The sequence below is a fragment of the Lissotriton helveticus genome, chromosome 5_1 (genome assembly GCF_964261635.1).
Source record: "Lissotriton helveticus chromosome 5_1, aLisHel1.1, whole genome shotgun sequence".
Lineage (NCBI taxonomy): Eukaryota > Metazoa > Chordata > Amphibia > Caudata > Salamandridae > Lissotriton > Lissotriton helveticus.
Window position 1 is genome coordinate 28,470,196 of NC_136065.1, and position 25,186 is coordinate 28,495,381.

The 25,186-nt window shown below is 43.9% G+C and overlaps 1 long non-coding RNA gene across 1 annotated transcript in view; it reads left to right on the forward strand.

Moving 5' to 3' along the window:
- The window catches only part of LOC144754100 (uncharacterized), a 49,288-nt gene extending 24,137 nt beyond the window's left edge, over positions 1–25,151 (forward strand). Inside the window, exons 2-3 of the long non-coding RNA XR_013594660.1 lie at positions 16,742–17,099; positions 22,698–25,151. This is a non-coding gene — a long non-coding RNA (uncharacterized LOC144754100). The remainder of the gene's footprint in view (positions 1–16,741; positions 17,100–22,697) is intronic.
- The last annotated feature ends 35 nt before the right edge of the window (positions 25,152–25,186 follow it).

Below are 25,186 nucleotides of genomic sequence, written 5' to 3' on the forward strand. Positions count from 1 at the left end.
GTAAAAATTACTATTCACACTCCAGAGAGTGCAACAGTAGGGAAAGCGTTGGATAGCGTAGGGGTAAACATTACTATTCCAACTCCAGAGAGTGCAACAGTAGGGAAAGCGCTGGATAGCGTAGGTGTAAAAATTACTATTCCCACTCAGAGTGCAACAGTAGGGAAAGCGTTGGATAGCGTAGGGGTAACAATTACTATTCCAACTCCAGAGAGTGCAACAGTAGGGAAAGTGTTGGATACCGTAGGGGTAAAAATTACTATTCTCACTCCAGAGAGTGCAACAGTAGGGAAAGTGTTGGATAGCGTAGGGGTAAAAATTACTATTCTCACTCCAGAGAGTGCAACAGTAGGGAAAGTGTTGGAAAGCGTAGGGGTAAACATTACTATTCCAACTCCAGAGAGTGCAACAGTAGGGAAAGCGCTGGATAGCGTAGGTGTAAAAATTACTATTCTCGCTCCAGAGAGTGCAACAGTAGAGAAATTGTTGGACAGCGTAGGGGTAAAAATTACTATTCCCACTCCAGAGAGTGCAACAGTAGGGAAAGTGTTGGATAGCGTAGGGGTAAAAATTACTATTCTCACTCCAGAGAGTGCAACAGTAGGGAAAGTGTTGGATAGCGTAGGGGTAAACATTACTATTCCAACTCCAGAGAGTGCAACAGTAGGGAAAGCGCTGGATAGTTTAGGTGTAAAACTTACTCTTCTCACTCCAGAGAGTGCAACAGTAGGGAAAGCGTTGGATAGCGTAGGGGTAAAAATTACTATTCCCACTCCAGAGGATGCAACAATAGGGAAAGTGTTCGATAGCGTAGGGGTAAAAATTACTATTCCCACTCAGAGAGTGCAACAGTAGGGAAAGCGTTGGATAGCGTAGGGGTAACAATTACTATTCCAACTCCAGAGAGTGCAACAGTAGAGAAAATGTTGGATAGCCTAGGGGTAAAAATTACTATTCCCACTCCAGAGAGTGCAACAGTAGGGAAAGTGTTGGACAGCGTAGGGGTTAAAATTACTATTCCCACTCCAGTGAGTGCAACAATAGGGAAAGTGTTGGATAGCGTAGGGGTACAAATTACTATTCCCACTCCAGTGAGTGCAACAGTAGGGAAAGTGTTGGATAGCGTAGGGGTAAACAATATTATTCCAACTCCAGAGTGCGCAACAGTAGAGAAAGTGTTGGGTAGCGTAGGGGTAAAAATGACTATTCCCACTCCAGAGAGTGCAACTGTAGGGAAAGTGTTGGATAGCGTAGGGGTAAAAATGACTTTTCCCACTCCAGAGAGTGCAACAGTAGGGAAAGTGTTGGATAGCGTAGGGGTAAAAATAACTATTCCCACTTCAGAGAGTGCAACAGTAGGGAAAGTGTTGGATATTGTAAAAGTTAAAAGTAACATACTTATAAATAAATTATTATTCTAAAATATTTAAAAAAAATATTAAATAAATCTAATCTATTTACAAATACCAATACATATTTATTAAAACATAATTACCAATGAATAATTAAGTCAAAATAAATGAATAAATACCAATTAGTAATAATTAATTACCAAATAAAAATTATTCACTAATATTATAATTAACAAAAACAATTATTTAAATAAAGTATTACTTAATTACATTTAAATTACTTCCCACCCTACTCCCCTATCAACTCATAAACCACTACAGAATATAATTATCAATTAATAAAAAATATTTACCAATTAATAATTAATTAACAATAATATAATTAACGAAAACAATTAATTAAAATAAAGTATTACTTAATTACATTTAAAATACTTCCTACCCTATTCCCCTATAAACCCATAACTGCTACAAAACATAATGATCAATTAATCAATTAATTTAAATTAATTACCAATTAATACAAATTAATTTATAAATCATTAAAATTAATACTTAATTTAGTATAATTAAATTACTACCCAACCTATTCCCCTATAAACCCACAACACGCTACAGTACTAAAATACAAAATTTTATTAAATGACATAAAAAATACATATTAAATACATAATAATATACATAAAAATCATATAAAAATCAATATTAGTAACATCGATATTACTAACATCGATATTATTAACATCGATATGACTAACATCGATATTAACAAAATCGATATTACTTACCTTCGAAATTTTGTCCCATCGATATTAAAAATATCGATATTACTTACCTTCTCTATTCTTTCCCTTCGATATTTAAACATCGACATTATTGTATGTCGATATTTAAAAATCGATATTTTCTCTGCCTTACAACTGGCTGACCCGCCAAAAAGAAGTACTGGCTGTAGGCTACCTTTTCAAGATACTCCCTTATGGAATTAAAGGTCCAGACGCCATCTAACGTCGATCTGCTCGCACACACTACGAGCCGGCACAACAAAGCATTCAAACCCGGTTGGTTTGAAACTACCCACGTGTGAAAGCGCGTGCGCCTCGCACAAGTGGGTGGGGTGGGGGTTTGGTGGTGCGGCCGAGAGCAGGCAGCGTTTCCCTTGTGGGAGCGTGCCACCATATGGCGCCGCGCGCTCCCGCAAGGAAATCGCCAAAACGTGCATGCGTTGCATTGAAAGCAATGCAAGGAGTTCACGTTTTTGCCTGGAAAGCTGAAGCGATCTCAAGAGGTCTCTTTCTTATGCAGCGCATGCACAGTGCATAGGCGAGACCTAAAAACATGAGCAGGTTTTTGAAATAGTGGATGGAACTCGCTAGCGAAGAAGAAAAGTGGTCTTTTCAGGAGAACAGTACCTTCAACCTAGAAGAATAATCAAATTTGAGGAAAAAGGCAAAAGATACTAAAATAAAATAGAAACGGAACCAATTCAATTCAATTCAAAGAATCTTTATTCGAATTGTATCAATTCATAAAAGTACATCATAATACACATAAAAACACAGTTATACATTAAAATACATAATATAATTAGGCAGGTTTTTACGCGTTTTCCATCATTCTGCGAGCGCTAACAGCAATTTTTAAAAAGGTACTGGTACAGCAGATTATTTCCTCATTGTCAAGAGATAACAATGCCTGATCGGATTGATTCAACGTAATGGGTCTGTGCTTTTTAAAAAATGGGGTTAAAAGCCATTTTATATATTTCAGATAAAATTTGCAAAAAAAGAGAAAGTGCTGATCGTTTTGAGTACTTTGTCCATCACAAGGACAACTAATTTTAACTGTGCTTTGCTGGTAACCCAACGGAAAGTTAAACAAATGCCTAATGGTACCAGCCCTTAAGCGAAACAACAAACTTCTTTCCCAATTTGACAATGGTAACGTTAAATATAGTGCAAAAAAGTGTCAAGGTTGCTCTATATTCAGGTACCTAACAACTGTATTTTTCCCTGATTCAGTTTTTAATCTTCGCAAAGAATAAAGTGCTTTTAGTGCTTCTTTCAGTTTGGATTTCTGTACTGTGCTGGCTTGACTGGGATTAAGGAAGATATGTTCCAAACCTAACTCTCGCAGGTGGGTGTGCACATATGAAAGCCACGGAATCTTCATCCCCCTTTCACAATTTAAACAGTCTGTTATTATATCTTGTGTAAATGTCGCTGACTGATTCATCCAAACAGAGCGCCAGAATAACACTGGGCGTGTACTGACAAAATCAGAGATAAATTGTAAATTAAGTTCGTTATGTGCAATGAAATTAGAAGTATGGATTGGAACACTTAACACTTTCCTGCAGAACCTATTTTCTTCTCGCTGGATAGCGGTACTTTGCCCTATCCCCCAAATTTCTGCCCCGTAGGTCACTACTGGGACACATTGTGTTAACAATCGCTTTGGCGACGTCAGATCTCTTAGGTCTCGGGATACTTAAAATCGAAATAGTGGCCTTTGAGAATTTGCCCGTGGCTTGGGCCAAATGCCCAGTCCACGAGCCATTCGCAGCAAAGGTCAAATATGGGAAATTATGGGTTGCAGTAAGTTTTCCTTCACCCACCCGTATGGAGTTCATCTGTTGCTTACCTGGCCCACAAGACATTATAAAAGACTTTTTAAAATTTACACGCAGGTCTAAGTTGTCCATGAATTCTGTGAAATTTAAAAAAGTACGTAGTGAGTTAGGTGTACGTCCCAATAGCACCGCATCGTCTGCGTACAGAAGGGCGGGTATCGGCTTGCCAATTATTAGCGGGACGTCCGGAGTCGTCTTTCCAAGGTGGTTGCTGAGACCGTTGATATAAATTATAAAAAGCAAGGGTGCTAAAACACACCCCTGCCTTACTCCTCTTCCTATTTTAATCGTCCCTGACAGCTCTCCACCCATTCCTATTCTCACTCTGGACTGTAAATCTGCATGTAAAAAAGCCAAGAAGTGTACCAGGGGAGCGTCCAGACCATACTCCAATAAAATGGACCAAAGTTTGGACCTGTTGACAAAATCAAAAGCTGATGACAGGTCCATAAATGCTAAATAAATAGGGACTATCCGTGCGATGTTATATTTATCAATAATTAATTTGAGATTGAGGCATTGTTCGATCGTGCCAACCCTGTTTCTAAATCCAAGTTGACACGGAGATAAAATCCCGCTGTCTTCTGTCCATGTAATCAACCTGTTATAAATGACACGACCCAAAATTTTTAACGAGTTATCTAGCAGTGAGATTGGTCTGTAATTCACAGGATCAGACCTATCTCCTTTCTTGTATATAGGCACTATTATACTAGTACCCCAAGTTTCTGGCATTTTGGCTTGGGGTAAGCTGTTGAAGACATTCACCAGTATTGGGGCCCAAAGATCCGGCTGCCATTTCATTAAATCTATAGGTAGCCCCTCTGGACCTGGGGCTTTATTTCCTAAACTCTGAGCAATTGCCTCTTCCACTTCACCCAAGTTTATGTCTAGGTTACAGGATGCCTCAAATGTGTTTGGGGGCGAATCGCTCGAGGGTGTAGCATAGATTTTAGAAAAATGTGCTTCCCAGGAGCTACTGGCAATTGTGCAGCTAATTGGGGTAAGTTGTTGGCCCATATTCCGAAGATCTTTCACTGCGGGCCAGAATAAGTTACCTAATTTCCCTCCTGCAGTTTCGGCCAGGGCCTCCCAACGTTCTCCCAAATGTGTAGCTTTCCTCTTATCTAGAGCTAATTTATAAGCTTTCCTTGCCGCACTAACATTTGCCTTGACTCTAGGGATCTCTGACAGGGCCTTGCGTAGGTTCCTGTTCGCCACGGAACAACTGTTGTCCAACCACCTCGGCTCTTTAGCACCCTGGCCTACTGGCGCCGACAGCAGAGCTCCAACTGTGGAACATATTTTACTGAAACAAGAAATAATTGCCTGGCCATTAGTTTGAGAATCAGAGCAGCGATCTATTAATGTCTGTCCATCCCTTATCAAAGACATTGTAATTCCGTCTTTGTCTATGTTTCTCCCTTTCAGCCTTAACTTGTCTGTGGATACAGTGAGATCCCTTGCACCTTGCGTGCTGCTGAAGACAGGTCGGTGTTGAAGCTTCAGGATTGCAGTTACGGGATTGTGGTCCCCATAATCTAATGCTAGTGCATCAGTTACTATTATACGATCTGCCATACCAGGAGAGACACAAATAAAATCGATAGTTGAGGTCCTAGCCAAGCCTCTGTGCGTGGGGACTTGCTGTGATAATGGCTTTTGATCAAAATCCATTATATTGGTCAAGATATGTTTATCTAGGAAATGTTCCAGTTCTTGCCCCCTTTGGCTGGCTATATCCCCCTTCCTTAGTTTTGCCTGCCATTTATTTCTTAAAAGCTGAGCATTGAAATCTCCACCTAGGATGATTTCTAGTCCTTCAGTTTGACCCCAGGTGTCCTCTAATTTGGTAATGAATTTCGATAGCGCTAAAAAATTTGGATTTGGGATAGAAATAAAATCATTATTATACAAATGTATCAAAACAAAAGAGACCTTCCGCGTATATTCAATGGCTTGTATTTTCCCATTTTCAGTATTAATGATTCTGTGTTTCCCCCCGGCCTTTATGCTTAATCCAACTAACAGTCCCCCAGCTGCTCGGACAAAATTTGATTTGCGAGCTGCTATATTATAGCAGTGGAACCCATTCACATGAAGGTCGTAGGGTGCCCAGGTTTCCTGAAACATTATTATATCGTACCTTGAAATTAACTCGACCCAGTCTTTATCCGCTAGTCTAGGTTCAAGGCCCGCAATGTTCCAATTTAGGGGCAGATTTATGAAGGCCTTGCGCCGCCGGTGCGTCACTTTTAACATGGGAAAAAGTGACGCACCGGCGGCGCAAGGCCTTCATAAATCTGCCACTTAGTATTTTTAAAACCGGGGCATTATTCTGCATAATTTCCAGCGACATTATCGGTTGGCATGTTTGTACGGGCGGGACTGTAACTAAATTATTTTTACTCAGTAATACAGTATCTACCACCAATTGCCCCCGGTGTTTCTCATGCACTTCCCTTAACCCCGGAGTCATTAATGGGAGTGATTCTACGCTGTCCAAATGCATTTGTTCCTTATTTACTGCGCTGCTACCTAATCCGGGTAGATCACAAGTTACTGATGGACCAGTCTGGTTAAGGAGTCAATCTACTCCCTCAAGAACTTCCTGAAGGTGAAGGACATTAAATCGATTGGAAGTAGGTATTCTGTATTGATTAGTGTAGTGATCATAATACGTACCTCCTTGTGAAAAGTTGGGGTATGTGTTATTATCTCGCCCCCTGGGGACTGGTGGGTAAAGGTCCTGATGGAAAAAGGGCCTATCTGCATACCTATAGGCCGGGTGAATCAGTCTTTGATGATTATTATATATAGGATGGGAATTGTACATGGAGTGTTTGGATTTAAAAGTGAAACTAGCCAGCCCTCGTTGATGTGGTAATGGTTCCGGATAGAAATAAGTCAGGGGCCTAGTTACTATACCGCTACCTCCTTGCTCTTGGTACCAATCCAGAATATGTGTTACCGCCCTTCGGTCTCTGAAATTGAGTACAATTACGTCCCCTTTGAGGTCTTTAGGTCTTGGGCCCACCCACGCAAGTCTACGCACATGTGCTATTACCCCATCTATGTTGCCGGGAGTGGTCTATTATGCCTGAGCCAATAGATGATTTTATTTTTTAGCTCAGTGTAGCTCTCTCTTTTCCCCTCTCTAAGTTCAGGGACCCCTGTGAGAACTGTAACTTATGGGGCCGCCTCCGGTGGGAGATCAATGTGGCTTCCTATCCTTTTTAAATCCCTATCAGGGGGTCAGCCTTGACCGAATTGGAATCTCTGGGTGCTATCAAAGGAGGTGGGCATGTCTTGTTGTTAGGATCTCTATCCTTTGGCTTGCTTAGTGTTGCTGCTGTTTCCTCGACTATCTTACCAGGTTTTTTAAGTCAAGATAATTTGTCACTCTTGTTCTTAATCCCAGGAGCAGTTGGCTCAGCCAACTTCGTATTACTAAGGGTTACAGTGCCCGATGGAGTGTCCCCCATGGTGGGAATGATGGTAGCTTTGTCCCCATCATTTACGGCGTTCTGCCTGTAGGCCACCAAGCCTTTCAGCAGTGCCGTATTCGATGTTGCCGCATCCACAAGGGCACTAACCCGGGCGTCCAGCCTGCTTACCCTTTCAAAAAGTGGGAGCAGGAGTGATCTAACAAGGTGCTCTATATTCTGGATCATGCATGAATGTTGTTGTTGTGACCCCGGGTTCTCATATTGTATAGGCGGCCGTTTGTCATTGTCCTGAGAGATAGATACGTGGGGGGGAACTTGTTTCTGAAAAACAGGCTTGATTTTGTCAGGGGGGCTTATGTCAGGAGGTGTTCTTGTGACTGTTCTAGATATCTTGGGTCTCCTACCCCGATGGGAAAGACCCGCCCTCTTCCTTTTCTGTGGGGCTCCTTTCCCTGACCCCATATTCGAAATGTTGTTCTTTTTAGTCACTAGGGTAGGATTAAGTGATCTTTGCAGGATATAATCTATTGCAGGCTCTAAATCCACGAGGTCGACAATAGTATCTACCGGTCTCATAGTTGACGTTTGGGGGGGGATAATGATATGTCCTGGAGCAGACGTGGAATGCTGTTGTCTATCATAGAAGTGTTCCCTGAACTCTGTGGGCTGTTTAGCATAGGTGCATTGCATGGCACTATTGGACCTGGTGAAGTGCGCTTAGTATGTAGCTGGAGCTCCAAAGACAGACGGCGCTCTGCAATGGAGATTTCATGGTCCAAATTAGTAACAGCCTTAACGAGGTAATCGTCCAAAGTCCCTTTCATAGTCCTCCCCTTCTGCGGTTAGTTACCTTTGCCCAATTTGCTAGACATTTTTTGTGTGCATGTTTTAACATGAGCAGCACACCACCAAAATACTCAAAAAGAAAAGTGGGTCAGAAGCTATGTTCAACCTCTAACAGTGACCTCCCCTTACTGTAGTGTTAGTCCTGGCGGTCCTGGGTGGTGAATCCAAGAAGGGTGGCCCAGCCTTGGTCTGTCTTGGACGGGCTTAGACGGGCCCGCCCTTGGCCCAGGCTTCGCCCGGCGTTCCGCGAGGCGGGGCTGACGCTTCTCTTAAGCGCCTCCTGGCGCGGTAAACTGTCGTGGGGGGCCGCTAGGGCTGCTGGGTGTTGTAGTTCACCCCAGCCCACTCTCCACTCGGCAGCCCGACTCCAAGGTGGCAAGAAGGAGTCAGGCAGCGGGATGCAGGCGGGTTAAGCCGCGATGGCCCCCCCTCTCCTCCAACAAAACGCTCCAGCGGCAACTGGGCTCTCCGGTCAGCAGGACTGGCAGGTGAAATTAGGCAGGTTCCTTTCTAAATTTGATTTGAAGAGTTTAATAAGCGTGCACATGAATCTCAGATCAATGGAATGAAGCAGACCCAGGAGAGACACATGGTTAGCTCTTGTGTCCACACTGCCCCATCTCTCCTTTACTTACTTATTCTGCCACTTAACTAAGCTATCAGTAACAGAGGAAAGATGAGGATGTTGTTGACATCCTTGGTTTTCCATGTCGGTGAACGTGGCTGTGTGTACGCCTGCATCTGCATCCAGAAACAGGGGGGAGCCACTGAACAACAGAGCAAGCCCACCTTCCAAGGATGCTATGGAGCAGGAGCCCCCAGTCCAACCCCCAAGTGCTTTGTTCCCTCTAAGGGAATGCCGGGGCCTGGGGACAGAGTAATCGTGCCTGTCCTGGGTCCCCGTCTGACTTAACGAACATAAAGAAGCAATTCCCTACAATGAAAGAACATCTTGCTAAGTTCTGAGAAGAACTGCAAACAGTATTTCAAGTATATAGGCCAAATTGTGAATCCGTTATTGTTATTGGTGGTTCCAAGTGGATCTGGATATCGACTGTTATTAAGGAGTCATTTGCAACAATAGGCACCACAGGATCATGGTGCTTTGAATGGTGCATAGAAAGATTTAGTGAACGCGGTAATGGGGGTGTGCCTGGTCAAGATAGATCCAACTCAACTTCCAAAATTCAAACAGAACAAGGGTGAATCACCAGCTTTTCATTTAGCCTGATATTTTGTTATTTCTCGTCCTAAGGACCTATCTCGGGGAGCTGTCTTCATACATGGATTACTACCAAGGGTGCATAGTCAGCTGCAGAGGATTAGCAATGCATAGAAAACAAAGACTGTAACTGAAAAGCAAATCATTCATGTCTGTGCATGAACATAAAAAATAATCTAATATGTCTAATTTGATGTGTTTCAAAATGCAGCACATGCAACAAACTGTGAAGGGAAGAGGAAGAGGTTCTGGTGGACAAGAATCTTAACAAAGAGCCCAAGTGGGTGACCAGTGAGGGGGCTGGGTTCACAGAGTGGGTGGAGGCGCAGGAGAGATGCTCATACTGTCCTGAGTGACTTGTGTTTTAATTGTGAGCAACTGGAACATTTGAAGAGGGAACATTTCTCCAGGCAGCCTTGCACAATCCAACCCTCCAGAATTTGTCTAAATTACCCAAAGCCAGTATCCCGAATATTAGACATCCTTGCCGTGATGACTGCACAATGAGTTCTGTGATTCCTGTTGATTAGAACGCCCCTTATGTGAAGTGTACTATTAACAGAAAACCCTCTTCGAGTATCATTGGTACTGGCAGTAGACGATCTGCCTTCAATCTTATAAATGTCCTCCTTCCCTCTCTCACGTTGGTCCATCGGTGCAGTTGGCATCTCCAGCCAGAAATCTGTTAGGTAGGGAATGGCTGAACAGATCTGCAATTCTCAGTACTAGCAACACAACAACATTAAGAGGAAGTTTTGTCACTTCTTGTTGTAATTTAGCAGCGATTAGGTTAAGCATTAGCAGAAGACATCCTGTATTTAGAGACTATCTTGTCCGTTTTGCGGAATCCATTTTGTATTTCTGTCAGCCATTTTGTTTGCCATGGGCTCACCATGTGCTCTGTCCTACCTCCCTGTTAACTGCTCTTGAAATCTGCCTAGAGACGAGATATATTTAGCCTCTTCTGCTTTGCACATGCTCAGTTGAGCTTACAGCTGTACCCAAATTGTAACTGTCAGGATGTGTCCACCAGAATTAGCTAACTGTCAGCCTCTCCCACTTGTTGCTAGCACACTCTCTGTATGACCTTATATGTAGTAGTAGTATGAACTTTATTCGATATACAAAATATCATAAAAGCATATACAATTTGATAAAAAGAGTTAAAAAGAATTAAAATATTATACAGCAATTTTAAGATACAACATGCATCATACTACATTTTACAGTACTAATTTGCCTATAAATATAAGTCATATAAAAACAGAATACAAACAATCAGATATAGGCCATTTTGTTAGCTAAAACACTGTAACAAGAACATAGCAGCAATTGAATTGACCATATGGTATGCTAGACCCAAGCTCTATTCTCATAAGATGGTAGGATTGATGGGGCATACTGCCTTTTTTGCCAAAATCTTATTTCTTATCAACCATGCACAGCCTAAAAACTTGGCCACCCCGCATATTAGTAACAGAGAGGATGTATCTGTACTCAAAATGCGGAGTGCAGCACGATGGTTCATTGGGCCAATCATTTGGCAGACCGCTTGAGCCACTTGGCTCTAGCCGATCTGTAGGCTGGGCAGGCGAATAAAAGATGGGCAGTTGACTCATTGTGATAATCACAACCAGGGCAAGGCATAGGTGTCGAATATAGCCCTTTCCAAGAGGCATTTGCACTGTTTATGGGCAGAGTCCCGAATCTTAACTTCAAAAACAGTGCTCTTTCCCTAGGGATCTGTATAAAGTCCAGATGGGGTTCCAATCTACAGATCAATTTATGTTCGAAGAACCCCTCGGTAAGTTTCCCCGTTTTGGTGTTCAGAATCACGTTCGTCTGGACCCAATCCCAATAGGCTCGTTTGAAATCCTGCTTTGACGGGGGGCTTGACTGACCCAGGCCTTAAGGCCTATGGCCTTTTAAAGGTGTCGGAGGTCCGTTATCCACTTGATCCTGTTCCCCGTATCGGCTAATATCAATTCATCCAGGGCCGCCGCATAATTGGACAGTTCAGCGGTCCTTCTTATGCGTGCCCAAAAGAGAAGAGGACGCAAACGTACAATGTCATGGATGGAACGCCTTCCCATGTCGTAAAATAAGGGTTTCAGAGGTGTTGAGACAGGGAGGGAAATAAGATCTCTCATAAACTTATTTTCAGATTTGGCAAGTTCGCTAACGTTCTCGAAGCCCCAAAGTTCGGACCCGTAGAGGGCCGAAGGGAGTGCTTTGCCATCATAGACTGCAATCGCAGGGGCTACTGGCCTACTCCTGGGTAGATGTTGCTCTCTATTGATAGCCCCAGAGACCTGTTTGTGGTTTAAGAGCATTTTGGCTAAATGGAAAGCCCACCTCATACTCTTAGAGACACGGATTCCCAAGTAGTCAAATTACTCAACAGTGTCCAAAGGGGAATCATTTAGGGTAATGCCATTTTTAAAATGTTTGGAAGGGTTGATAGCCATAAGTTTGGTTTTTGTTGTGTTAATTGTCAACCCCCGGTCGTTATAGAAGTCGCCGAACCTATTCAGAAGTTTTTGGAGAGCCCCCGGAAACTTAGAGATCAGGAGAGTGTCGTCTGCGAACAGGAGGGTTGGGGTCTTCTCCCCCGCCAGTGAGGGTGTGTCTGCTGGTTCTTGCTTTAAAAAATCAGCCACCCTGTTGATGTATAGAGAAAACAGGGTGGGAGCCAGCACGCATCCCTAGCGGACCCCCCTGTTCACCACGATCCTATCCGTCAACTGCCCCTGTGTTCCCCACCTAATGTTTGCATAGTTGTCATTATGCAAACGTTGTAAAATGTCTAAAACCAGGGGTGAGATTCCTAGTTGTTGGAGGACATACCAGAGTTTCTCCCGGGGCACCAGGTCGAACGCAGTCTTCAGATCTATGAAGGCCAAATACAAACTGCCTTTCCCCCAAAGTGACTGTTTTCCAATAGATAATGAAGAATCTGAACACCTGATACATTGTTCTCACCTTTTGCCTAAACCCTGCTTGATAATGGGACAGGATGCTGCCATCCTCCATCCATGTACCAATCCGAGCAAGGAGGACCCTGCCAACCACTTTCTGCACCACGTCGATTAAACTTATCGGCCTGTAGTTGGCAGGGTCCTCCCTGTTCCCCTTCTTAAAGATTGGGACAACCTCGGCTCCCTTCCAGGAGTCGGGGACAGGCGATCCCCTCGCTATTAAATTAATTAACAATAGGATGAATGAGGCCCAAGGCTTAGGGTCGTACAGGAGCAGGTCACCAGGAAGGCCATCAGGGCCCGCCGCCTTACCGGGAGCAATGGTATTAATTGCTAGCTCTACCTCTTGGAGCTCAAAACCATCTGAGTTGAGATCAGGGGCAAAGGGGTTATGGATAGATCCGATGCTGAAGGGACAGAATAATCAGCATCCGAATAAAGATTAGAGAAATGGTCCTGCCATTGTCGAGTCCTACTATTAATTAGCTCCCAGAAGTTTTTTGAGTCCCTCTGCAAGGAGGCATGCTTTAATTCCTGCCAATGATCTTCTTCCCAGTTACGTTTAGCTTCCACATGAGCCCTTGAATACTCCTTCCTTGCGATTCTAATCGCTAAGGAATCTTTCCTCCTAACTGCGAGTGATAGGGCCGCCCTCTTTTCCCTACAACTCTGGGAATATCATGGGATGGAGGGCCTTACCTGATCACGTCTTGAGTTCACTTTCCCCTCAACGATAAAAAATGAACTCAGTTTTTCTACTAAATCTTCATAGATCCGGTAGAGATTAGGTTGGGCCCCCATTTCCCTGGAAAGCACCCCAAGTTCCCTGATCTGAACCTCTAAGATTTCCCTAATGCTTTCCAGTTTGTGTTCCTGCTTAGAAACTTTGAGCCATTTAAGGCGTCTATTACAGTCAGAAGGAATTACCTCTCTGGTGGACAAGACGGGGGAGCTGGAAGCCTCGGCACCTAAAGACCGCCAGACATTAGTGATTTTTAAACATAAGAGATTATGATCACTATCTATGGAGGATTTAACTTCCATATCTATCAGGTCTCTCCATAGTCTAATATCCATAAGAATATAGTCTATTCTGGACGGGGAACTTATCCTATTAAAGGTATTTGCCCCATTTGGATCCGAGCCTGTTCTCCCATTTACAGCTCTAAGATTAAATTCCAGAGAGAGGGCATTGATTTGGATTGCCCTCTGAGACCACTTCTTGATAGGTACTAAATTAAAAGCAGGAATGTCCCATTTTGCATCCTCTTCAGCCATACCCAGGAAGTCTTCAGTACTAAGAGGTTCGAATGTACAATTAAAGTCCCCCCCTACAATGATGTTAGAATGTGGCGGGATGCAGGATATCATGCTTTCCAGAGTTGTTACAGTCAACGAATGCTGAGCACCCACGGAGCCCCTTGCATAGATGTTAAAAAGTTCTAGGGCTGTGCTGTTAGGTATACCTCTAATGGTTAGGTGCAGAATATCCCTTAAGGCAGACTTGTTCACGGTGATTGAACAATTCAAGTTGATACTAACCGATATTTGAAGCCCCCCAGAAGGGCAGCCTCTGCCTGAACTAGTAGCCGGAATAAAGTAAGTGGTGTAGCCTGATTTGTGAATGGGGTTTAGACTCCACGTCTCCTGGAACAGACAAATCTCAAACTGTTCAATAAATCTATTCCATTCGGGGAGCAATAATTTCTACTCTAACCCCGCTACATTCTAGGAAAGAAGGTTAAGGGGATTTTTTATTAATTTCAACCACCACAGGTGTATCAACAAAACCATCACGTGATTCCTCCTCCCTTCAACCACCTGGCTCTGAGCAGTTACAGTTCCTAGGGGACAAGAAACAACTGAGACATTAATCTCACTACAACTGGAAGGTAATAGGGGAGTATTCGAATTTTCAGTTCGACCTGGTAATGGTCAATCTACCCTGTTCAGACCTGACACCCCTCTTGGTCTCCCAGCAGTTTGTTGACACTCGCCCCCCTTGCTGTCCAAAGAGGAGAAGCCCTGATCTGAATGGCAGAGGTCTCTGGGGAAGAGGTACGGAATTCCAGGGCCAATAAATTCTCTGCAAGGACAGCATCAGTTAGCTGTAACTCAATACAGTCTGACACAGGGTTATACGATGCAATCCTCCTGGCTCTGACAATGTCGCCCCTAATTATGGATCTGCAACCCCTGACATGTCGCAGCCAATGTATGGCCTTATTACGGAGAGATTCGCCTTCTTCATGCCCCTGATTAGAAGAACATTTTGGGACTTTCACCATGTAGACTATAGTCCCAGTATTGGTCAATCTACCTGTGGGGAATTGTCCCTGTGGCCCCTTGATGTTGAGTGTATCATTACCAGAACCCGAGTGGTGAACCTGTGACCCCCCTAGTGTTATAAGCAGTCCCCTGAGGCCTCGTGGATTTTTAGTGACTCAACATATGTCTTCTTGGGGCTGGATAGGGGAGCCAAAGGAGGAGCAAGAGTTGCTCTATTACAGAAAACATTAGGACCCCCATTGACCCTCTTAGAGGGCGAGCCAATCAAGGGCCTAATCCCAAGTTGAGTAGCTGTAGTAGAAGAAGATCTTGGCCACAAAGCATGGGGGGGACAGCTGATCCGAATATTCAGATCCTCAACAATTTTCCTGAGCGAATCAACCTCTCTTTGAAGAATTTCCACTTTTAGTAATAGCCCATCATGGGAGTCTCTACAGTTGCATGAGGATATTAGACCCATTCCACTGTGGGTCCAACCAGCCCTCTCATCTCCAATTTCCAATCCCCCCTCCGAACAACCAAGTGCTGTAAAACGATTGGAGCAGGGAATTAGTGAGAGGGGTTCAGCATCCGTTTCCTTATCCCCAGAATTCCCACTCACGGTTAAATTCGATGGGGGCACTGGGGATATTAATGCACTAGACAACCCAGTACCTTCTGGCAGTAAGCTATAAGTGCAGTGGTTAAACCGTTAGGACGATATTTTTTTAAACATAGATGGAATAACCCTATGGGGATAACTGCCCAGCCCCACCTCCTGATGTTCACCTATATCGGCTGCTGGATTTTCGCCTCCTAAAATTTCTTCACACTCGCTTACAATGCTTTCTATTCTAACTAAAACACAATTACTAGCCGCATGTCTAGATTTTTTTTTAACTTTTTACCCTTTTTAATTCCGCCTACACCCCCACCCTCCATGGCCTTCCTTTTGCCCATTTAAAACAGTATTTATCCAAGTAGGGCTTGGACAGCTTGGACAGCAGCACCCAATAAATATATTAGAATGCCCCCCGCAGGTCACTTCCCAAAGGTAATAAGTCAGTCAGTGGCAGGACCCCACAGGTGTTCACACACAGTCGTATGGCGATGTTAACAAAAAGTACCTTGTGTCCCAAATCCTCGATGTTAGAGTGGGGGCCCTGCCCCTTCCTGTCGATGATGGGCGAAGACGGGCCTGGGCTTCGCCCGGCAGACGCCGGTGCACGCCCGCCTGCGTCCCGCGCAGCAGCGGGCGTGTGCAGTTTTGTAGGCGTCAGTGGGAGGGGCACAGGTGTTGGTGGGTGCGGGACTCTTGGTCCTTGGAGTCCCCCTGCTCTCCCTCTCTCCCTAGGCGTTGGCGGCGGGAACAGTCAGCAAACTCCCGCTACGCGCGGCTCCCACGAAGCGGGGGCCACGAGCGGTGATAAGGACGTCAGGGGAGGGGCACAGGTGTTGGCGGGTGCGGGACTCCTGGTCCTTGGAGTCCCGTTGCTCTCCCTCTCTTCTAGGCGTTGGCGGAAGGAACAGTCAGTAAACTCCCGCTACGAGCGGCTCCCGGGAAGCGAGGGCCACGAGCGGTGATAAGGACGTCAGGGGAGGGGCACACGGGTTGGCGGGTGCGGGACTCCTGGTCCTTGGAGTCCGGCTGCTCTCCCTCTCTCCCTAGGCGTTGGCGGCAGGAACAGTCAGCAAACTCCCGCTATGTTAATGTCTACAGTCCTACCCACCTTGTTTAATAGTAGGTACGTCGCCCACACGGTCTTAATTTCATGTTTAATATACTCGGGGAAACCAGTAATGTGTGGCCCTAAACATCATGTATTTGAAACCAGCATTCTGTACCTTGTACCGCCTTCATTTGAGCCCCTATGTGGGTATAAAAGGACCAAGCTCCTTCCAGTCAGTGTGCTACCTCATACACTATCGAAGGGTGTTGTGTGAATGTAGTTCCACCTCATGAGGTTTAATAAACTTTGTCTTTTCTATTCCAGTTTCTGTGCCAACTTCTTCCTATTGGTCTGAGGACTCTGTGCAGAAAAGGAGAACCCCTAGCACTGGTAGGCCTTGCTGAGGCTCACCACCACAAATTGGCGCTTTAAACGCGGGGCTCATTGGCGACTCGGATGCCCGAAGGATTCGTCGCGACGAAGGATTGGAATCTCGCTTTGGACCCGATCGCTTCCTGAGGAGACCCGAGTCTTGGCACCCACAGCGTTTTTCCTTTTTTTCAGATCTGACAATCCAGGTGGTGCCGGTCCTCGACTGAGATCTCTTCTGTTGATTCGCCGTGCAGTGACCATTTGGTCGATTTGAGAACTTGGCAGTTGGAACCTGGACACCATTTGATTGGTAAGAGCCGTTCTGCGGCACTTGCTGTTGGTTTGACGACTTTGATTGGTAAGGTAGTTTAGTAACTCTTACTGCGGCTTTGATTGAAAGATTGGCCAATATTGAATTTCGTTTGATAAATATATATATGTGTTGCAATACATATAGGCAGGTAATGAGTAGATTTTTCTCTATTAAAAATTTTTGAGCAGCGCAACGTACGAAGAGTACCTTAAGCGCTACTTTTGATTATAATACTGCATATTTTGCACTATTTTTGGCATGCCTGTTTCCAGTACACTTCGTAGGATGTGTTGCTTTTGTAGTGGTACCAATTTGAGATTCGACGAAGCACAACCGGCCCCCTCAGAGGGGACGCCTATAACATGTACGTTAAGTATGGTATTTCTTACATAATGTACAGCAAGTTATGGAACAAATACACTCGTAAAGATCCTGAGTTGCGTTGGCCTATGAATGGGTCATTTGATTTGCAAAAGATTCAGTATGTGGAGCAACGGATGTTTAAGTGAAAGGCTAGGCAAGATGTGTTTGACTGTGTACGAATGTGGGAGAAAGAAGTGCTTGAACTAATGAAGCGTAAGCAATCCTTGATTGAAAAAGAACAGCGAAAGAACATCCATGCGAAAGCATAGGAAATTAAAAATAGGGAAATTAAAGAGAGGGAAGATAGGGAGCGCCATTTACAGGTAAATGGCCAATACGCTTTTCATAGACCTCTTTATCCTATTCTTAATAAACCCCAAGATGATTCTCTCTTATTAGATTGTTGTCCACCTACGTATACTCTTCCTTCTGCTCCTTATGAGTCAGATGAAGACTCTCCTATTGAGCAGGACAAAGCTAGAGAAACTCGCTCGATATTATCTGCTGAACGTGCGTCTCAGATTAGATCTGCTGCGCGTAAAGCCGTTCGTAGTACTGCCACTGCTTCTGAACTTTTAGATAGTATAAAAGATTGGCAGGAAAGGGAGCAAATATATTTTACCAATACATTTGCCGCAGAGGTAATCGAACGGTTTAGAAAATATTTGTTAGAAATAGAGCCCGATGATGTAGCAGCTGATTGTAAAAAACGACGTGAAGGTCTTTTTGTCTTCTCGCAGGTGGCTGACATGGTCAGACGCTTGGTTACACTGCGTGTTGAAGCAGTCCGTTTGCGAGAGGAGAAAAAGGCAGCAGACGCAGCTGCACAAACATCCCGAATCAGCATGGCACGAACTTCTACTCCGATAAGTATGTTGTAATTAATGTGAAGCCCATGCGGGAAGCTGCACCTTTATAGGTTCCTCCTAAAGGAACGGGTACAAATGATGATAAGACTTCTGTAGATGCTAAAGGATATTTTATTTATAATTGGGTTTATACTCCTTGGAATAGAGCAGATGTTTTGGCCCTTAAAAATGCATTGCCTGATCTGCGAAAGAATTCAGCAGCCTTTTATGAGGATGCAATTAGTTCTTGTACTATGACTTTGCCTGATATTGATCTGTTTTTTGGATTAATATTACCGCCTGATATATGGAGAACTGTGCGTAAAGTTGATGGCCGTGTGACATTTGGAGCATTATGGAAAGATTTAGAGCAGTTAGATGAAGATAGAGAACCTGCACAGAAACCTTGTCAGTTAATTTTAAATCTTCCGGCAGCTATATTAGTTAAGCTAAAGACGTTTATTCCCCCTAAAAAGATAGATTGGACTGTATTAGCATTGTGTAAGCAGAAGCCAGATGAATCGGTTTCAGATTTCTTTACACGCTTTGAAGAGGCATTCCATGATTTTAGTGGCCAGTCATTGATAGATGACACTGGTAGGCATCTGTTTGTCGATAAATATGTCTCAAACCTTTTGCCAGGAATAGCTAGTCGCCTAATGGCCAGTGAGAGTTCATGGACTACCTCGTCTCCGGTTTCTCTCCTAACCATGGTTCAGTGTTATGAGCGACAAGAATTAGAAGCTAAAGGTAATGAGGATAAAAAGTCTAATGAGTTGAAAACAAAGGTTATGTTAGCTCAATCATATGGACCGCCTACTAGAGGTAATGATAGAGGCGGACGTGGATCTTATGGTTCGTCTTTTTTCTTCTTATACTCGTTCGAATTTATCTGTTGACCAGTGTGCGTACTGCAAGAAATTTGGACATTGGCTTTCTGATTGTCCAGTACTGCGTGCTCAGCAGTGTCCACGTGGTCGGGGTCAAATGAGAAATCGCTCAGGATATTCAGGGCCTAGAGGAAGCACGAATGATTGCGCTAGGTTTGATGCAAATACACGTGGGCAGGATGGGTTTAACACTTTTGATAGAAGGAACCAATATCAAATGTCCGACTATGTGCCCTCTGCTTTTCAAGATTCTGCTTATGCATAGGATTGCCTACGATGGGGTAAGGAATCAGTTGAAGTTCCCTAGTACATTGTGGGCTACCTCAGACACCGATGTAGGGCAAGTGGTTATTCCACCAGTACATATTAGTGTCAAGGAGGGTGCTTCATTGCCAAGACAGCCTCAGTATAAAATTTCTCTAGAAGGAGAAGAAGCACTCACACGCATTGTACATGAAGGGGTGGCTCTCATACAATATGTCGATGACATCTTGTTGGCAGCCGATACGCCTGAACTATGTGAAGAGTGTACTTTGCCTTTGCTTTCTTTTCTTGCTACACACCATCATAAAGTATCACAAAAGAAATTGCAATGTTGTAGTCTGAAGGTAACCTACTTAGGTCACCTTCTGTCTAAGGAGGGCCGTGCATTGACACCAGATCGCATTCAAGCAATTTTAGACACCCCAGTACCTTCCACAAAGAAAGATGTCTGTGAGTTCATTGGTTTGACTTTGTTTTGTAGGCAATGGATATTGGGATTTTCACACATTGTTAAACCCCTGCTAGCACTTTTGACTAAAAACACTCCGATCCCCCTTCCATGGACAGATGAATGCCAAAACGCTTTTTGTGAGTTAAGACAAGCTCTCTGCTCTGCACCAGTGTTAGGCACACCAGATTACACGAAGGCTTTTACACTCTATGTACATGAGAAAGATGGATGTGCATTGTCAGTTTTAGTACAGACACATGGTGATAAGCAGCGTCCCTGTGCATATTTTTCTGCAGTTCTTGATCCTGTTGCTCGTGCGTTGCCTGGATGCTTCCGTTCAGTTGCAGCAACAGCTGTGTCCATACGTCACAGTGAAGGGATAGTTTTGTCACACAAACTGTTGGTGCTAGTACCCCATGCAGTAGATGCCCTTTTGATTCAGACTAAGACACAACACTTAACTAGTGCTCGCCTGACAGGATACGAATTGACACTGTTAGCACCTCATATTACCCTGAAGAGGTGCGTGACACTGAACCCAGCCACTTTGTTGCCCTATCCTGCGACTCAGACCCAGTCAAAGGAACCTCACAATTGTATATTCCTTACTGAGAAACAGACAAAGGGTTGCATCGATTTGCAAGATACTCCCCTTCCAGATGTAGATGGGGAACTGAGGGTTGATGGGTCCTGACTGAAGTTACCAGATGGCACGACTTCAGATGCTTATGCAATCACCTCGCTTGAGACAGTAGTGGAAACAGCTCGCATACCTCAGAAGTTGGCTCAAGCATCTGAACTAATATCTTTGACACGAGCGTGTGAACATAGCACTGACTTATATGTGAACATTTACACGGATAGCCGCTATGCTTTTGGAGAGGTTCATGATTTTGGCCTACTCTGGAAGGAAAGAGGCTTTCTTACATCCCACGGGATGCAGATAATGCACAAAGACTTAGGGCCAGATGTAGGTGGCCCAATACCGGTCGGAAACGGCCGAAAATACCGATTTTCGGCCGTTTCCGACCGGTATTGGGCTATGGAGATGTAGGGGCTTTAAAAAGATACAGAATCAGTCATTTTACCGAATCGGTAAAATTACAGAATCGGTAAATTTACCGATTCTGTAAATGTTACCGATTCGGTAAATTTACCAACGGGTAAAATTACAGATTCTGTATTTTCAGATGTAGGTAGCACTTTGAACAGTGCTACAGGCCTGTCAGGATTCGGTATTTACCATGTAATACAATTGCATGGTAAATAACGAATCCCTGTGTACATGCACATCTGTGCATGTACACCTGTGCCATGTGGCACACAGACATGCCCCAAGGGCATGTATGTGTGCCACATGGCACTCAAGCCAGTTACAGGGCTGCAACAGGGTGTCAAAGTGACACCCTGTCCCCCTTTGCAATTCGGTATTTTTACCGATTCGGTAAATACCGAATCGGTATTTGCTATTGAATCCTATGGGCTTCAGGGCCCATAGGATTCAATAGCAAATACCGATTCGGTATTTACCGAATCGGTAAATACCGAATCTTACCGATACGGTAAATAATACCAAATTTTTACCTACATCTCATTTACCGATTCATAAATACCGAATCGGTAAAATTCGATATTTATGAATCGGTAAATGAGATTTACCTACATCTGGCCCCTAGTGCATAATCTCTTGACTGCACTTACAAACCCAAAGAAAGTTGCCATCATGAAGTGTAGCACACACAAGAAAATCATTGACAAAATAGGACAAGGCAATGCCTTTGCAGACCGCATAGCCCGTGAAACTGCAATGCAGCGAAGCACTACATCCATGTACGTAGTAAAATCACAAGCTGAACGTTGTCATGATGCTAGAGAGGAAGTATTGGATATATAGAGATCTGCCTCTGTGGAAGAATTTGAGCAATGGTCTAAAGAAGGAATGTTAGATGATGAGGGTTGTTGGCATAACAAAGAAATGAATACGTGGAAATTGCCTGCAGCCTATTTACAACCTATGGTTCAAATGGCACATGGGCTGGCACATGTTGGAGCTCTAGCAATAACTAAATTGCTTACACAAGTTTGGGAGCATCCTGAAATTGCCAGAACAGCTAAAAGAGTAGTACAGTCCTGTTTGATCTGTTTGCAGTGTAATCCTGGAAAAGGGACACAAACTCCTACAGGGGCGTTTCCTACACCAACCGCACCTTTTGAAGTTTTGCAGATGGATTACATCCAACTTGAACGCTGCAATGATCTAAAATACGTCCTAGTGGTGGTATGTGCCTTCAGTAAATGGATAGAGGCGTACCCTACAAAGGATAATACTGCTCTTACCACAGCAAAGGTGCTTCTGAAGGATTTGTTTCCTTGGTATGGTGTTTGTAAGCTTTTGTGGAGTGACAACGGACCTCATTTTATTGGGCAAGTTGTGGAGTATGTCCTGAAAGGGTTAGGGATCAAACAGAAATTCCATACAGTCTTCCACCCGCAATCAGCAGGATTGGTGTAAAGGTATAACACTACTTTAAAATTGAAGCTGGCAAAAATACTGGCTTCCACGTCCCTAAAGTGGCCAGATGCACTACCTTTGGCATTATTATCCATAAGATCAGTGCCACACTCACGATCAGGTCTTACCCTGTATGAGGTGGTATTTGGGAGACCGATGAACATTTGGAGAGTTCCTAAGCCATGCCCCATACATGATGTTCCTTGTGTTCTGATGAATGATTATTTGGCACAGTTAACCGACAGTTTGATCTCTATTCATCAACAGGTTCGAGAAGCGCTTCCTGACAGATCTACAGGTGAGGCCCACAAACTACGTCCTGGCGACTCCGTGATGGTCAAGGTCTTCGACAGATCGAACAGCTTGGAGCCGAGGTGGCGAGATCCAGAGCAGGTGCTTTTGGCTACAAGGACAGCAGTTCGAGTGATGAACAAAAAGAACTGGGTCCACAGCATGCATTGCAAGCTTGTGTCGCCCGCCTTGGTGGAACCTGCTGTGCTGACCGACCATCGAGAGATTCTGGAGACGAAGAAAGGTCAAGCTATCTAACCTGACAAATCTGTGGAAGTCTTCCCGGACCATACGATTCCTGGAGCATCGCGATACCACTTGAGACCGAGGAAAGAATTAGCAGTGTTGAACGAGACTGGTTGAGCTACCGCTCTGGGTTTGTGAAACGGAGCGCCAATGTGGCAAGGGGGGGGATCAGCCCTGCATTAGTCTAGTGACACCCGTTTTGGCCCGTGGTGAAGAAATCAACGGCTGCCCAGGGAGAAGAGCTCCAACGATTGTTTTCAACAATTTTTTTTTAAAAGATCAATCATCACTGTTGCGAAAATGAACAACAAAATAATTATTTGTGCTGTAGGGTTTTCTGTTGCCGTGGTGGTTATGGCAATAATCACCTGGTTTGTTAAGAAAGTGGCTCCTGCTCGACAGCTTTTGGTTGCCACTTCTACAGCTCCAGTGGAACACCATTATTACACGCTTCCCTTTCATGAGCAGAAGCATCGACAATCCTACCTGAATAACACATTCATCCAGATGTTGCATCATACACACAATGCCATTAACACTACCAATTGTTGGGTGTGTGGGATGATACCTGCATACCAAAAGAAAGGAGGAACACCTTATATTCCTCTACCATTTTCCCATAATTGTTCATGTCAAGCTTGGTATGCCCTTTTGTTTGCTTCTGGAAAGCCCTCAGTAGGTGGAATCATTTTTCGGTTAACTAAAGCATGCTACCAAGATGAAGATGGTTATCCTCAAGCTAAAGGGATTAAATGGGAATGGGAAGAGTACCAACCGGACAATATTTCGACACCATATGTTTTCACAAATGTGAGAACTATTAAAAACACTGGACCCTTTGTAATTTCTGTAACTAGAGGTAAAACAGATTTATGTATTGGCAGTGTTGGGAGAATTCCCGTAGGACGAAGTTAATGTATTTCTGCATTAACTATTGAATGTGCTAATAACAGTAGTTTTACATTGTCGCACAATACATACTTCGTGTGTGGTAATAAAGGATACTATCAATTGCCTGTTGGGTGGTCCGGGGTATGTTACATATCATTTTTGTTACCCCCTGAGTTTTTAGCACCCGCATCATATCACCTTGACCTAAAGTTGAACAATGATATTTCTAAGAATATATACAAACGAACAATAAGTACAGATCAAGTCGACCAGACAGATACCACTTCACAACAATATGTTGGTTTCAATTTGGGTTTGTTCTTCTTTGTGGGTGCTGCATTGAATAGCAGAAAGATCAGACAATTGACTCGTGTTGTGGAAACGGTCACCAATCAGACAGCCATGGCACTTGGGAACATTACAGAAGAACTGCAAATTGCAAAAATTGTAGCACTCCAGAATAGGATGGTGCTTGACGTGGTTTTGGATGATCGAGGTGGTGCATGTCGCATCATCGGTAGCAGTTGCTGTGTTTTCATACCTGATCACTCACCTTCAGTTTATGATGCAATCTCTAAACTGCATAAGATTACTGCAGAAATTTACTCAGAGACTGGTACATGGACATTTTCAAACTGGATATGGACACTCTTTGCTACTTGGGGCTGGAAGCTACTGACTATTCTATGTATACTACTGGTGATACTATTAACATGCTGTATTTGTATACAATGTGGTCCTATACTTTGCTCCATGTGCATCACTGCACCTGCTAAAGGAAATACTGCAAACATAAACGCACAACAAATTTTAAACAAAGAAATTACTGAGATGATGAACATCAATGTACAGAATGCATATTTAGATTACCACAGATAAACGATTGTCTTCAGCTAATGCTGAAAGGGTCGCCTGTTGTAATTTAGCAGCGATTAGGTTAAGCATTAGCAGAAGACATCCTGTTTTAGAGACTATCTTGTCCGTTTTGCGGAATCCATTTTGTATTTCTGTCAGCCATTTTGTTTGCCACATGCTCACCCTACCTCCCTGTTAACTGCTCTTGAAATCTGCCTAGAGACGAGATATATTTAGCACACATGCTAGCACACTCTCTGTATGACCTTATATGTATTTGAAACCAGCATTCTGTACTTTGTACCGCCTTCATTTGAGCCCCTGTGTGGGTATAAAAGGACCAAGCTCCTTCCAGTCAGTGTGCTACCTCATACACTACCGAAGGGTGTTGTGTGAATGTAGTTCCACCTCATGAGGTTTAATAAACTTTGTCTTTTCTATTCCAGTTTCTGTGCCAACTTCTTCCTATTGGT